This window comes from Colobus angolensis, unplaced genomic scaffold, assembly GCF_000951035.1.
Source record: "Colobus angolensis palliatus isolate OR3802 unplaced genomic scaffold, Cang.pa_1.0 Scaffold52, whole genome shotgun sequence".
NCBI lineage: Eukaryota > Metazoa > Chordata > Mammalia > Primates > Cercopithecidae > Colobus > Colobus angolensis.
This window is the reverse complement of record NW_012118710.1, coordinates 1,861,495-1,878,840: the sequence shown is the minus strand read 5'-3', so window position 1 is coordinate 1,878,840 and position 17,346 is coordinate 1,861,495.

The window sequence follows — 17,346 nt, the reverse complement described above, 5'->3', positions numbered from 1 at the left end:
TTTCTTTGTCACCTGTCAGCTTCTCCTCCAGGGGATGAATAATTCCTCTTCATTTTTCCCTGATCTAGTGTAACTTATGAAGTCAAGTATCTGCCTCGATGCTGCCCTCCTCCCCCTCCCCATTGCCACTATCTTCCTGCGGGCCCTTGCCATTTCTCACCTGGACAGCAGCGAATTACTTCTGAACTGACCTTTCTGGCCCAGGTGTGACCCCCTCCCCTTTGCACCCCTCTCAAACCTCACCTCCACTCTTCATTTCACAACTGCTGGACCATTTCTCCTAGATGCAAATGTGAGCATGTCATTTCCTGCTTGACACTTTTCTGCTCCTTCATGTGGCAGTGACCCCTCCCTACCTGGTTGGCATCCACAACCCTAGCTTCCCTTGCCCCCAAAACATGCCTTGTATGAGCAGATTCAGCAACATCCACGTCTCACCGACGCATTGTGCCAATCATGCGCTGGATGGAGTTTTGCCACCATGGCTTCCTCTTTCCCACCCTCCTCCCATCCACCTGATGGTACCTATTCAAGCCTCAGGTCCCATTCAGGTGTTCCTCGCTCCCAGAGGCTCCTCTGCCCGCCCAAAATAAGGAGAATCATGGTGTACCCTGCATCCAGATGTACTCTATCCACTTAATACACCTGACTATATTCCAGTAAGGTCTGTGGCATCAAAATCGAGGGCAGGGGCTGGATGTGGCAGTGTGTGCTTGTAATCCCAGAGCTTTGGGAGCTAAGGTGGGAGGACTGCTTGAGGCCAGGAGTTCGAGGCTACAGTAAACCATAAATGCACCATTGCACTCCAGCCTGGGCAACAGAGTGGGGAGAGGAAAGGAGAGGAGAGGAGAGGAGAAGAGAGGAGAGGAGAGGAGAGGAGAGGAGAGAAGGGGGAAGGGAGAAGGGGGAAGGCGGAAGGAGAAGGAGAAATTGAAGACAGTGTGGTGATCTCAGTGAACATCATTGCGAGTGGTAAGGACACATGGTGGGCACTGGGTTGGCCACCCTGCCTGGTGTATCCCTTGGGTTCTTTCCATGGGCCATGTGGGCTGCTCTGCCCTCAGCAGATAGGCACTGTGGTCCCTGGGTTTTCTCCCTTTCTGGGCTGACCCCCCACTCCTCCCGCATGTGCACCTTCCCAGGCTTGAGCCTGTCTCACACCCTGGGCTGCCTGCCTGGCCCACCCAGCCCCTGGCGTTCCCTGGGCCCTCTGCCCCGAGACTTCTCCAAGCCTTGTCTCAGCCAATCTCTGGAAGGGCACCCTGCCCTGCTGCCTGAGGGGCTGGTGGTCTTGTTGGGTCAGTTCCTGAAGGAGAAGAACCCCCTCTTCCTTCTGGTAGATCCCCTAGTCCCTACCCACATGCGGGGCACAAAGGCCCAGGATGCCTTTATTAGCACAGGGATGCCCTGGCCGGCCAGGGGCATAGAGTGTCGTGCCTCTCCACAGGACAATGACTGCCAACCCCGCACTGTCCTCTTGCTGCCTAGCTCAGCACTAACTGGGGTGCTTTCTTCTTTCTTCTCAGGGCTACGCACAGCATAGTTTTATTTTGTGGCGCTCAGTTCACCAATTTTCTCGCTTCCCATCTGGCTCAAACCAACACAAAGAAAAGCCCTCCACAGCTGGCCATAGCCTCATTCTCAAAACTGTGAGACTCCCTGACTTCACTGACAGCCTGCCTTTGGGTCTGGAGCTAGGCCACCATGTATGTGGCAGTGTACACTCTCCACTGGGCCACCCCTCCACCCTCCCTGAACGCCCACACATGGTATGTTTTGTCCTGTTCCGTAAGGTAACAGGTCATGTGTCTTACCCACAGTGTTCCCATGCTATGGGCCCATCTTGTTTCATTTATCCAATGAGAAGTTTGCAGAGATAATCTAAAGTCTCTCTTCCCTTCATAAGATTCAGATTAAGTATCTCATTGCTCCCGTGTCTTTCTACTCATCCTCTTCTGGTCTACCCGTCCCCTCCTCTCAGCTCTGGTTTCTAGAACACATTCCCACAACCCTGGCCTCACAGCCACACTCAGGAGCCCCACAGGGATGGGTCAGCAGCCCCTCCCAACCAGTTAACCAGAACTAAAGAGTCATCGGCATAAATAGGGAAGGTGGAGTGGAGTGCATGGTGTTAGTAATAGGCACTCAATAAATATTGCTTAACCACAGGTGTCCCTGTCTTTGCCATTTGGTTACAGAGAAATTAAGAGCCTAGAGAAAGCAAATGGTCTATTCAATTTGGAAACGAGAAGAAAATGAGCTACAAAGCAAATAACACTGGCTTGGGAGATGGAGGACCTGGATTCTGGTCCTCCCTCTGCTATCGGCCACTGTGTGACAACGCCAAGGCCTGCTACCTCTCTGGGCATCATCTTCCACATCTGGAAGTGAAAGATTAGACTTGATGAAAGATCCCCACACAGTCGACAGAATCTGCCAGTCCAGGTGGCAGCTGGTGCAGGGCAGGGGAGGGGTCTCCAGGCTCAGGGGAGCAGCCCAGGCAGGCTACACTCCTTCTTCCTTCATCCCAGGGACTCTGGTTTTCAGCCACTTCAATAGCCCCGGAGAGAAGGTGAGGTTCTGGAGAAATAGGTAAGCGTTCTCATCAGTAGAGGGCACAGATGCCTGGATTCAATGGCCCTTGTCTTTCCCTTCTCACAGATCCGTGGCTTCTCCTCCAGCTAAAAGCCCCTGGCTTATCCATTTCCTAAAGACCATCACAGAGGCTCAACAACCTTCCCTTTTTAACACTCTTGCTGATGGAAAATTCTTCCTCATACCTAATCTAAGTCCATCTGCTGCAATTTCTGTCTATTTTCTCTAGTTCAATCCTTGCTGGAGATGGAGAACAGCTGGTCGCCATCCTCCATGTAACATCCCCTCCTAAACCAAAATCAGTTATTACATCAGCCCTCATCCTGTGTTTCTTCTGGTACAACAACCCCTGTTCCCTCCAAGCTGCCCTCATGGATTTCAGCTCTGAAAGCACTGCTGATCACCATGGCCCACATGGGAGGATGCTCTGCAAGCTCTAAGAGCTTCCAGAGCTGTAGCATCTGCAGTGGGACGTAGGGCTCTGTGGCAAAATTGAGAGAGAAGGTTGGAGCGGAAAGGAGCCTGTGAGAACGTGGTCCTGACCTCAGGCTCTATGTCTAAGGGGATTGAAAGTCAGAAAGGGCACATAAGCACGTGCCCAAGTTCAAATCTGAGGGATCTAGCTCAAGTGCCAGAGTCCAGATAGTAACATCACAAAGTCCTGAGACACTGCAAAATGTTTTCAGCATGGGTCAGACCAGGACCAGCCAGAGCTAAAAAGTGAAGACCACCATTCCTCACTCTGCTCCCCATCCAAACTCTGTCTACCCAATCCCACTAGCGGGTGCCTGGAATTCGACTGCGCACATCTTTTGTTTTCTTTCCAGCTTTTTAATTTTAGGTCCAGGGGTACATGTGCAGGTTTGTTATAATGGATAAATTACACGTTGCAGGGGTTTGGTGTACAAGTAGATTATTTCGTCACCCAGGTAACAAGCATAGTACCTGATAGACAGGTTTTTGATTCTCACCCTCGTCCCGCCCTCCACCCTCAAGTAGGCCCCTATTGTTCCGCTCTTCATGTCCAAGTGCTTAGCTCCCACTTATAAATGAGAACATGCACACATCTTTGATTTCCTTTAAGAACTTAAATACCTCTGTAAGTGGCAACACTATTAACTGCTCACACCTTAGTATGAATGAGTAGATTCGATCCTTTCCAACTATTAATAGATTTAGGGGTGAGAACAAAGAACAAAGAAACTGAGAGCACAGCAGACAAATTTCCCTGCATGCTAATGTTTCCAAGGTCAGCTCTGTGGATGGGGCTACAGCAGGCACAGGCCTCTGGACAGTGACGCAGTGAGGGCTTGCGCCTGGTGGGACTCCCTGGGTGTCAGACAGGACTGTGATTCAAAGCATCTGCCCTGTCCGCCTCACACAGGTCAGCTGCACCACTCCAGGTGCTCTGGCGAGGTCTGTATAGAACTGAACTTGGGGAAAGGATTACCTCATTGCTCCCCCAGGACAGGCTCCCATCACATTCCACAGTTCCTGTTGTCCCCTGGTTAACTCTTCCAGGAGTGAGCGCACAAGGCATCTACAATTAGATCTCCACCCTGGGGACCCCTGAAATGACAGGGAGGAAGAAACAAAAAGTAACCAGGAAAGAGAGGTACCCCTATGTATCAGATTAAGATTACCTAGATACCCGCTTCAGTGTGAAATATCTCCCAAGGGGGGAAGGGAGGAAGGGAGGAAGAGGCACGAGCATGGGAAAGAGAGTGAGACAGATGAACAATTTACTCATAATTTGGGCTATGAAAATTTCCTAAATGAAAGATGAAAAGGGAAAATAACAGAGTGTGGTTAATACATTTCAAAGTCTAGGTTTCAAAACAGCCTTCACCCCACCTTTAATAGATGGAAATAGTGTGCTCCAACTCTTCAACTTTCTGAGATGTTCTTGAGTGTTTCAAATCTCCAGAAATACCTTCCCCTAGGACAGTCAGGGAATTCACACATCCACAGAAAAAAACAAGACATTGCAAAAGCGTTTACCAAAACAACTAACACAATAGACCTGCTTATTAGATTTCCCCAAAGCCACAAAATTAAATGTTAAAGTAGAAGGCAAAAAGGTTCTTCTCTGATAAAAATTTTAATATGTTTTCAGTCTTATTTCAGGGGGCAATTGTCTTTAACAGAAAAATCAACACAAAATGACAAGATCAAAGTAGGTTGGCAAAAAGATTACTTACGGATATGTTTATGATGAAAAGGGATAACAGAAGGATGACAGGGATGGAGGGACAGAAGAGTAAAGAGAGGACTTTTATTTGCCAGGTAACTCACGCAGGGCTTCGAAAAGCAGAAAGACACAACCCCTTCCCACCATAGTTGGTTAAAAGAGAGATCCAGTTTGGCCAGTTGGGAAGAGGAGAAAACTCTGGGTCTGTGGATGGTGCTTATCCAGGGTCCTGGCCAAAGCCATCATGTTTGATGAAATGACAAGTAACACATTTAATCTCCTGAGCATCCATCGGTCTTTGCAAACACAAACAGGCACGCAGCGTCACAAGGAGTTAATTAGCCTAACACCAGCAATTCGATTCTCCAAACTGGATCGCAGCAGAGGCGCTGGGTCCTGGGTTTCACACCTCACCCCATCCAAGGTGAAGCTGTGATGAGGGTGTTTTGCACTTCGTCAATTATTTTTCAGCTCCTAGGATCCTTTTTTTTTGGTCTAAAGTTGTTATTTTAATGATCTCTGTTCCGAATGGGGAAATACAAGAGAGAGGAATGAGGAGGAGGCAGAGGGAAGGAAAGCGAGCGCTCCAGTGTGTCCCACTTGTACTTTCCAAGGCCCCCTCCACCCCCTCCCCCAACATTGCCTCTTCTCTCTGTGCATGAGTCACCCTTCAGGAGCTGTTTCAAATGCCTTACTTTTAATGTTTCCTATCACGATAGAAATCCAACAGACCGGCATCAATTAAAGGGAACCCCCAATTTTGCTATCCTCAAACTCAAAAGCATTTTCTGGTTTCCTTACTGCCTTCATGAAAGCCAAGGTGCTCTCATGCAAGATCCCCCACGTGCAGGGGGCTGCCCCTCCTGGGCTCCCTGGGGGTCACGTGCCCCAGAGAGGCCACAGAGGACGTCCATGGCTAACCATGTCCACCGGCTGGGAAAAGTTCAGCTTCCACTCCAGGCCCCCCAAACACAAAGGGATTATAATTGGCAGGGCTGCAAATTTGTTTTGTTTACTGTCAGATAAGATGTACAGAAGGGAATGCTGATGGTATTTTGACCCCATCCCCCCCAAAAAATAGGCAGGCATTTTTTTAACCATTGTAAATAGAGCTTCAATAATCACAGTTGCCACCCAAAATAGCTGCCTACAGGAGGTGGAGGAGAATCTGTTGTGGTGGTTAAAGAAAATAAGAATTAAAAAGTGAAAGGGATTTGTGGAGCTGGAGAATCAAGACTATCATCTGCATCTCCGCATAAGGGTGCCCTGAGGAAGAGGTGTCACTGGAGAATCCCTCCCCGAACATGCATTTCTTGTCGGGACTGGGAATCGAACTCCCCAGCTGCAGGTTTAATGGGAATCAGAGAGAAGAAAATCATCTGAACTCTCCAACACCCCTGGGACTTGGAAGATCTCCCCCAGACTATCAGCTTCAGAGTATCCCGCAGGTATGCAGCATACCTGGTGAAGTGAGGTGGGCACACAAGCAGAAGCTGCCTTCGCAGAAGACGAAGGAAGTTCAAGACCAAGCACATTGCCTGCTTCCCCATGGGTCCCTGCTTCCTAGTGGCTCACCTCCCTAACATCTCCCTTTGGCAGAAGCCAAAGGCAGGGGAGGCAGAGGGAGAAAGGAGTTTCCCAAGGGTCTCAGAGCAAGAGAGTCCCTTGAGGTCTCATGATTTAGAATGCTCAAGGGTGCTTCTGGGCTGAACCAGCTGCCTGCCAGGGTGAGCTGTTTTACTTGAAGAGCAGTTAGCAGAGGCAGTGTGGATGGTGACTTCAGCATCACCTCTGCCACAAATGCACCTGTGCACCAAAACTACCTGCGCACCCTCAGGGAGCCAGCCCCTTCACCAGCCGCCACCTCCCAGAGCTGCGGGGATGCTCCAGGCCAGACACCTCTTCTGGGGACAAGGGAGTAAGCTTCAAACAGTACCAAACAGAACTCTCTAACCCGTTTTTTTGTTTTTTCTTTCTTTTTTTTTTTTTTCAGGACACCCCAAGCCTGGAAAGTCTTCCAGAGTTTTCAGGAGCTAATTGATTATGTGATTTCTTTTCCTCTGAGAATTGTTTTGATGGTGTGTCACCAAGTTGTCATGTAGGTGCCCACCGGGTCAAGCAGAATAGCCCACCCTCACCCCCCACCCCCACCCTGGGGACTGTCTCCTTCCACCAAATAAAATGAACTGAGACAGGGCAGGAGGCAGGAAGGAGGCAGAAGTTTGAGGAAAGACTACAGCTGAAGGTCACAATAGTTTGGGGAAGGCAGATCAAGGTAATACGAAGGGGAGAGACCCTATAGAGGAAAACACAAACAGCCAATCACCTTTCTTGGAACCAGCCTACCCATGATGGGTGCACCAGGAAGCAGCACATCCTGGGATCCAACTTCTTTCACCCAGCACACCCGAATCTCCACCCCAGCCCTGCAGACACCCTAGCCCGAGACCAGACCTATTGAGACAGACCTGAGCGCAGCTAATTAGAAGTAGTAAACAAGCCCATTTCTTACCAGCGCAGAAGTTTCCCAAATTGTCCGCTTGTTTTCCTCCCAACAAAAGACAGTGATTTCCCACCTTTGTCACATTTCCTCCCAGAAACTTTTCTTTCTGCAATCCCTCCACCTAGGCTAAACTGCAAAGCCACTGGCAATGGAGACGCAGGCGCTGCACCCCCGGGACACAGGCAGAGGTACCTTTTCCGAGAAGCAGAAGGGCCAGTGCCCAGAGGCCAGCTGCCCTGCCGAGCAGTGGAGCGAAGCTGTGGGCTGGAGCACGCTGAGGATTACGCGTTCCTGTCTCTGCGACCAGACCTTTCGGCAGCTCGGACCAACTGTGCTAGCGATGCACTTAGCAATTATCTGCTGGCGCCGACGCCCCGCCCTCTGCTCTTGCGATTGGCTCTCCACTCCCGGGCAGGACTGCATTGGTTTCAGCCGACCTCACTCATTGCTTTGGCTCCTACTATTACCTAAGCCATCAAAGGAAATAATTCCATGTTTCATTGACAACCTGTAAGGCTCTCCTCCAGCCCAATGTGGGGGCAGGACCCGGAAGGCCAGTGGAGAGAGGGGAGACGAGTGGGAAAAGGTGGGGGAGCGGGGTGGGGGAAGGAGGTGGAGGGGAGAGGAAAAGAACAAGGAGGTGTGGGGAGTAGGAGGGTAGGAGGGAGACAGAGAGAGAGATGGAGCTATCAAGCAATCAGATTCTTGCTCCAGCATTTTAACTTCCACAAAACAGAGCCCATAGCAACAATTTTCTGGCTTTCTTTTTCCCCCTAACTGGTAAATGTTGCTGAGGGCAGACAGAATAATAACTAAAGGGTTATCTGCCGGCATGAGACAGACTCTAGAAAGCCGAGCAAGGTTGAGGACTGAAGGAATGGAGTAATGCTTTTCACAGGGCCACCCTGGAGGGCATGTGAAGGTCATGGCAGATTGTTTGGAGAGCATGGTAGGTGCATACCTGGAGTTTATCTATCAGTACTTTATCTCACAGTCTCCCTCATCTCCCAACCTGAGGAGACAATTTTCCTTTGCACCCTATCCAAAGAGTCTCAGAAGAGCTTTTCTTAAAGTCCATAAAACTCTAGAGTTTCTCACTGTTCTCACTGATAGGTCCAGAGAGCCAAGCATTCTAGAGCTAATGATTCTGCTGGGACCCTCACTTTGGTTTATTCTGACACGGCTTAAATTAATCGCTTAGACTTTCATCAACAGCCTAAGCACAGGAAGAGAGAACATACCCATCAAAGGGTGGGAACAGCTTAAACACCTTTCCTTGTTCACCAAGAAATCATAAAGTCTCACCCCAGTTAAAATGGCTTTTATCCAAAAGACAGGCAATAACAAATGCTGGCAAGGATGTGAAGAAAAAGGAATGAACCCTCTTACATTGTTGGTGAGAATGTGAATTAATGCCACCACTACGCAGAACAGTATGGGGGTTTCTCAGAAAACTAAATGTAGAGCTACCATATGATCCAGCAATCCCACCGCTAGGTATATACCCCCCAAAAAGAAATCAGTATCTTGAAGAGATAACTGCACTCCCGTGTTTATTGAAGCACTATTCACAACAGCCAACATCTGGAAGCAATGTAAGTGTCCATCAACAGACAAATTAGATGAAGAAAAGGTGACACGTATGCACAATGAAGTACTATTCATCCATAAAAAAGAATGAGATCCTGCCATTTACAACATCATGGATGGAACTGGAGGACATTCTGTTAAATGAAGTAAAACAGGCATGGAAAGACAAACTTCACATGTTTTCATTCATTTGTGAGAGCTAAAAATTAAAACAATTGAACTCATGGACATAGAGAATGGAATGATGGTTACCAGAGGCCAGGAAGGGTCAGGCGGGGAGGGGAGGAATGGTTACTAGGTACAAAAATAGAGTTAGATAGAATGAATAGGATCTAGTATTTGATAGCACAACAGGGTTATCACAGTCAGCAAAACATATTACACATTTTTAAACAACTGAAAGAGTACAATTGGATTGTTTGTAACAAAAGGAAATGCTAAATACTTGAGGTGCCAGATACCCCATTTACCCTAATGTGATTATTACACATTGCATGCCTGTATCAAAATATCTCATGTACCCCATAAACATATACACCCACTATGTACCCATAAAAATTAAAAATTAAAAACATTTTAAAAAGAAATCATAAAGCACAAATTTTGACCTTCCTCTCTCCTTCATGTATTTGTCACCATATGGAAAAGACATCACTTGGCAACTAAATGTTCTTAACTAGGTAAAATATTTATTATTAATGTTTCTAAAATAAAAGAGCTTTTATAAATTCATAAGTAAAAGACCTATGACCCAATTCAAAAATGGCAAAGGACAAAATTGGCTGAATTTTTTAAGAGAGAATTATAAAAAGGTCTTTTAAAGAAAGCCTTTAGAATATCAAATTTCAGATGATCCAGAAACTAATCCTTCAGCCTTCTCATCCTAGGATCTCCAGGTCTTTGGTGAGGCTATGGTTCCAGTCCTGCCCTGGCCTCCCCTGGGGCCTTGAACAACTGTAGTCCTTATCTTCAGCTGCACCCTCTGCAGCAAATGGCAGGCGCCCCAGTGCCTTGTATGGTGACTTTCTATTTCATGCGTACATGCCTGGCTTCCCTAAACACATTTCAAGCCCTGTAAAGACAGAGATGGTATCATACACATCTTTATCACTCCACAGATAGCACCTAGCACTCAATAAGTGGTCTGACTACTGAAACCCAATTCAAAGCATCCAGGGTGCACAGCCCTGAGCCTCATGCAGTCCTCATTCCACTCGATTACTCTTCCAGCTGAGCAGAGTGTGGACAGGGCCCACTCTGGAGTCCAGGAGCTAAAAATTCAGGACTAACCACTGTGAAATAAGGCAGCTCCAGAGTCACTTGGAGCTCTCACTACATGTTCTCTCTGGAAAACAAGGCAGGTCTTCACCCAGCGCCTTCCTTCTCCCTCAGGCATTTGAAGGATATGAAAGGATGTGGGATGCGCATTTTACTTGTGAGATATAACCTCAAAAAATGAAGTCCTTTCCATAATGGCTTTCCAAATATCAGCATGAGTAGAGGAGAGTGGCCGTATATTAGGAATTCAAAACTAGGGCAAGGGATGTAACAAAATATTTGTTTTCTATTTCATTCCTTTGTCTAGGTGAAACTCACGCAAAGGCGCAATAGTGAAACTAAACTTAGCTCTACATTTGAAATTGACACTGTCCTAGAAAATCTGGTGTGTTCAGTCATGGTGTAAAAACCATAAATAACACTTTTATTATTTAAGCAGTACGATTTTTGCTTTCGAGTGAAAGTAGGCTTCAGCTTTGTGCCTTCATAATATCTCTTTTTCCTCCCCCCCAACAAGAAAATAAGAGAAATAAACTAAATTATAAGAACTCTCTTGAGTACCTATCAAAGGTTTAGTTGTCCCTGAAGGAAAAGGAAAACATTTCAAGTGATTTTATAAAATGCTTTGTCTAAAACAGCATGTCCTTACATGTACTTTTTGCCTTTTGAAGATGAGAGAGAGAGAAAGAAAGAGAGCAAGCCGCAAACAGTTGTTTATGTCAGTGTCTTTTAAACTGCCTGGTCATAAAATATTCTCTTTGAGAGAAGGATGCTTCCTTTGTGTCCCATAGATCAACCGCTTAATTCTGAGAGTTAGAGAATGAATATTAAGTATGAAGATTCCACTGGTACTTGCATTTGTATTAAATATCAGCTCCATACAATTTAAATTCACTGGGGTATGAAATGTACCAAATTCCATTTTGTGGGCCGTACTCAGCAAAGCAGTCCATTTTGATTTAACAGTTTCAGGACATTAATGGTCGGAAAGGCTTTTGGGGGTTCCTGTTCCATTTTGAGTAATTAGGGAAAGAATGTGGGTTTCTTTATTAAAACACCAATTACATAGCAGCCGCCAGAACCACCATCTTCCTTGTGGGTAACCACTTGCTACAACAAATTACCATGACCTACAGTAGGAGGATGGAGAAATCTTGCATTTACTTGTCCATTTATGTCATTTTCTCAGTTATCATTTATTTATGCCAAATTCTGTTTCTAAAAGGGAGAAGAGGAGAATAAATTTAGGCAATGCCAAGAAAGAGGGAAATGTGTGAAAACAAGAGGGAAAAAAAAGAGGGTGACTTTCAACACTACATCTTTGCGTATTGACTTCAGCCATACAATACTATTTCAGTGAAAACATAGTATTAGCAAGATTTCTTGAACCCAGCATTGGAAGAATGAAAGGTTGTTCAGAAAACTTCTCCCAGCACAGCCTGCTAAGTAGAGAAACCTGGAGAAACATTTTCACAGCTTTCTGTTCTAGCTGATAGCTGTTGTGAAATCAGACTCCCTCCCCCTCCACCCCCACCCCCACTCCCACCATGAAAATCAAACCTGTGGAGCCAGTGACATTTCAACAAAGCATAAGAGGAGATTGTGGCTGCCAGGAGGGTGTCAGTCACCGTGAACCATTCTCAATGATTTCATTAATTACTAATGAGTCTTTAGAAAGTTGGTATTAGAATATACAGGCTTCATGAGGTTTGAAAACAGTAAGGATATTTTATTATTTAACATACCCTGAAGAATTAGAGCAGGTGATTTTGTTTCTTTAAATCGCAATCATATTCATTAGTGAGCCAGAGTTGTAAATAATCTGAAAAAGAGGAAGAGGAAGACAGAGACAGAGACAGATGGAGAGATAGAGAGAGATTTGCAAAGCTAGATTGCCCACCTAAATTCTGTTTTCCTTCAGTTAAATTCTTCGTAAGAAATACAGAGCTGAAAGCTGTCATGAAATATTGTCCAGCGATGCAACAATTGACAGGAGTAGGAAAGCTGAATTAAGAAGGTCAGCTTGCCTTCTGTGAGGCTGGCAGACCACGTGTACTGTGAAGCACCCTTCTAGAATAAAGGTCTGCACACATGGAGACAGCTGTTGGACACCTGCCAGCCAGGACCCACATTCTAACATAACTGCTTTCTTGAAAGAACCCATCAGGCATGTGTTTACAACACCTGCCACACACTGTTTCCTCATTTATAAAGTAGAGTAGTCATTGTTTCTAAGGCTGTTGAGAGAATGATAGCAAATAAACCTACAAAGGAAGAGGCAGATGTCCTCACCCTTGATGTTAAGCCTAGTGACAATAGCAGCAATATCTTGGCATGGGTCAATATTCATGTGATGCATAGCCACTTGGCTGTCCTAGACCAGATGCCACATCCGCTCTTGGGGTAGGACCTGAAGATGCTCAGAGGGGCAGGAAAGCTGCTCTGGGCATAGGGGGACAGCTGCAGGAAATTGTTGCCTAAGGAAATTCTCAAACTGTTCCGCTGATTTATGCCGCTCTGGAATAGAGGACCTGCACATGTGAAGATGTCATCCAAGTGACCTACCACAAGTCAGAATTTCTTCAAATGTGCATGCTCTATTATTCAAATCATGTGGACTTTGTATTCTACTCCAAAATATGTCAACTTTGATATGAGTTAAAAGAATAATTTGGGCTGGGTGCAGTGGTCCACGCCTGTAATCCCAGCTCTTTGGGAGGCCGAGGGACCAGCCTGGCTGACATGGTGAAATCCCCTCTCTACAAAAAATATAAAAATTAGACCGGTGTGATGGTGCACACCTGTAGTCCCAGCTACTGGGGAGGCTAAGGCAGGAGAATGCCTTAAACCCAGGAGCCAGAGGTTGCAGTGAGACGTGATCGCTCCCTTGCACACCAGCCTTGGCGACAGAGCAAGACTCCAACCCCCCCAAAAAAAAATTAAAATTAAAAAACCTTTTTAAAAAACCCATGTTTCCATGGTGCAGACCTTTCCAACCCCTTCCTTGTACGTGCAGGCACACACCTATGTGGACACACTGTGCACATTCTCCGCTGCCACCTGCTTTGATCAGTCTGTGGTCCCCTTCGTTCCATTTCCCTATATTTTGACTCAGTTAATACCCAAACCTGAATTGACCAGCCAAGACTGCACCACTGCACTCCAGCCTGGGCAACAGAGCGAGACTCTGTCTCAATCAATCAATCAATCAGTAGATTTGCCCCAAATATTTGTGTAGTACTGACTTTCCAGAAACACACTCCATATTGAAGGAGGCTGGAGTTTAAGCATCCCAAGCCTAAAGCCCCTAGTTTGCCTGCTGCCTGGCTTCCAGAGATGGGTGAGATCTGGCCCCATCCTATCTGCCTAACCTTGTTCTACTCTCATCTTCATGTACCCCAATTGAATCACAGCCTTCCCATGAGTCTGCACATTCTAACCTCCTGACCTACCCATGGCTGCCTCAGCTTCTCCCTCCCACCCTGCCTCCTCGTGTGAGATTGCAGTCATCCTTGAGGGACCAGCCCACATCTCCCCTTCCCTCACTATTCCTGTCTGCCCAGCCCTTTCAATTGTACCCTGCACCACACAATTTAAAATCAATCACGTTCTTGTTTGTATTTTCATTATTGTTTCCATAGGAACCACCCCCACCCCTCACCCCTGCCATTCACAATGATGCCCACAGCAGTTAGAATCCTCCTAGACAAACATGTAGAAATCCCAGCAATGGAGAGTTGATGAGAAAGTGGGCAGATCTGCTCTATTCACAGCTGGGGGAAATTGACCACTTTAACAAAAGGAAGGATGCTCAGGTAACATCTAGCCCAAAGGTAGTTCAGGCCTGTTCAGAGCACTCAGGAGACAGTGAAGTATTCCATCTTTGGGACACACAAGTCCCAGTCAGCATCCGTTGAAAGCAAAGCACCAAAAGCATCAAGATGGTGGCAGGACCTCATTTTCCCTCTTCTCTAGTCTCTTACTCTTTCTCCAGCAAGGAAGGAGCATTAGTAAGGCCTGAGCAGTTGTGCTTTAGCAAAGACTGCATGTACGTTACCCAGGAAAAGTATTAATGACAAACACAAGCAAGGAGGCACTGGTCTGCCGTGAAGCTGGATTTGGAGGAAGCACTTTCTATCTCAGTGTTGCAGGGCAGGTATATTAGCCCCCTTTGAAATAAAGAAGGAGTCCTGGGGGTGGGAGAGGCTGGGGTAGAAAAACTGAAGGGAGATGAGAAATGAATTGAAGTGGAAGGCAAGAAAAGGATGGAACTCCTGGACGCTCAACAGAAGTGGTCACTGTTAAGATAGAACGAAGTGATCACTGTTAAGACGGAAAGGTGATTGATGGAAAAAGCAAACCAACATTTTTGAAGAATCCTCTGTACTCTGCATGTTCAGGACGGGTTCATACTAGGAGTCTTCTCTGACCGGTGATGAGCTGCGCCCCTTTCCAATCACTGCAGCACAGCCAGTTGGTTACAATGTAAGGTGACTCAGGTAAATAGTTGATATTATGGTGATACCCAAAATTATTAAGGAAAAATGAGATTATGCTAATTTATAGTCTCTTCAAGAGAGCATCACGTGTCTAGAAAAGACAGATCTCAAGAATAACTCTCTCTACAAGAGTTTACTATACGATAGTTGCCTTCAATAGAAGGTAGCCACAATAGAAGCTACCTCAAACATCTACTTATTTCAAAGGTTAAAAAATACAAAATGCTTAGGACAAATACCTAATACATGCAGGGCTTAAAACCTAGATGACAGGTTGATAGGTGCAGCAAACCACCGTGGCACATGTATACCTATCTAATGAACCTGCATGTTCTGCACATGTATCCCAGAACTTAAAGTAAAAGTTTAAAGAAAAATCCAAAATGCTGTGAAGTGGAAATTAACTACACATCCCAGTCACAGGCTTTGGTTACCTAAATGTTTAGTTTTGTTTAGACTTAGATAAACACTCTTATTGCCCCCATTCAGGGCTGCTTAGAACCACTCCCCAGCACCTGAACCATCTCTTCCAAGCTATTCCTCAGAAGATGGGAAGATGGGGCAGTTTCCTCTGTAACAACTCCCAGAACTGCAGCTTCCACTGGTTTCTTCCCACCATTGCCCCTCTTGGTTTGCTGGTACAGTGCTGAGCCTTTTATTCTATCTCTTTGCCAAAGGCTTTGAACAGCCCTTCTCAAACACGAGCGGATAAGATTCTGATAGGTTCCCCTCATTTCCCTCTCTCCACCAAATAAAAAACAAAACCTCTTTTCTTCTCCTTAATGAGAGTTGCTTCTATTTCAACACCTAGTTTATTAAGTGACCATACACTTCTTTGTGTGTATGTGTGTGTGTTTTATTATTCACTGTATTTATTAAAGAGTTTTAAATCCTGTTCATCATTTTATTTTATTTTTTCTTTTTCTTTTCTTTCTTTTTTTCTTTTTTTTATTATACTTTAAGTTCTAGGGTACATGTGCATAACGTGCACGTTTGTTACATATGTATACATGTGCCATGTTAGTGTGCTGCACCCATTAACTCATCATTTACATTAGGTATATCTCCTAATGCTATCCCTCCCCCCCCTCCCCTCCCCATGACAGGCCCCGGTGTCTGATGTTCCCCTTCCTGTATCCAAGTGTTCTCATTATTCAATTCCCACCTATGAGTGAGAACATGCGGCGTTTGGTTTTTCGTCCTTGTGATAGTTTGCTGAGAATGATGGTTTCCAGCTTCATCCATGTCCCTACAAAGGACATGAGCTCATCCTTTTTTATGGCTGCACAGTATTCCATGGTGTGTATGTGCCACATTTTCTTAATCTAATCTATCACTGATGGACATTTGGGTTGGTTCCAAGTCTTTGCTATTATGAATAGTGCCTCAATAAACGTATGTGTGCATGTAAAGACACTCCTTTTAAGAAATGAGGTCTCACAGTGTCACCCAGGCTGGACCTCCCAGGCTTAAGCAATCCTCCCATCTCAGCCTCCCAAGTAGCTGGGACTATAGGTGCAGGCCACCACATGGGTATTTTTTAAAATTTTTGGTAGAGATGGGGTCTCATTGTTGACCAGGGTAGTCTTGAACTTTTGGACTCAGGGGATCTGCCCACCATGGTCTTCCAAAGTACTGGGGTTGTAGGTCTGAGCCACAGACATTTTTTTTTTTACTTCACTTTATCATTATAAAAAGGGGGAGGAGGGGCTGTTTTAAACAAGGTCTCTTCCCACGTGGAAAAAGTAGGGAAAGCCCAATCGTGACCAACAGCCCTAGCGACCAGAGCAGGGGGTGGGTTTTAAGCTGCAGCAGATGACAGATGGGCTGCCTATAAAGAGGTGATCTTGGATCCTAGACTGGAAGGCAGCACCAGGCCCTCCACGGATCTTAGGAAATAGGAAGCTCCCCTTGTCCTGTTGGAATTCTGTCAAAGAGTGTTCCTGCAAGCAAGGCTTCCATGTCTCCTGGAGATTCCCTCTCATCTTTCTTCCCTTCCTTATACTTCCTAGATTCCTTTTCAGTTTCCCACATTAGACCCTCATGATAGATATTCCTAAAGGTAACTTCTTTCTCTTACAAATCAGCCTATGCTGATTATTGAGCCAGTGAGAAGAAAGGGGACATGAAAATATCATCACTAATCTTACTGGAGGGAATGCAACTCCACCTCTTTACCTAGGTTTCCTAAGGGGGAAAAAACAGATCAGCAAATACTTAATTTTTTAAAGATTTTCGGCTAAAAGTTATTTATGGGACCACTATGACATAAAGTCATAGCATAATGACTATAGAACACATTACTAATTTTTCTCAGGAGTTGGGTTGTGGGGGATTATTCTCAGGTAACCTCAGCAAATGATTCCTTAGTGTTGAAATTCATCAAAATTACTCCCATTTCTAATCAGGATGGGTTGTCTGAGGGGGGTCAAGGATCAAGAAAGTGACAGATGAGGAAGAAAAGAATGATTGTGCCAACATTTCGGTTTAAATCCTCTTAACATCACTTTTACAAAATGTCTGAGTGATGGAGTTTCAGAATCCAACTCTGCCTTTTAGCTATTAAAAAACTGTTAAGAAGGGCTTAGACTTCCAGAGGAAAGCTTTGAAATCGACACAAGCTCCTTAAGAAAGCCTCCACAGCCCAAGATATTGAAGGGCTGGAAAAGGACAGAGCTGCCAATGTATTT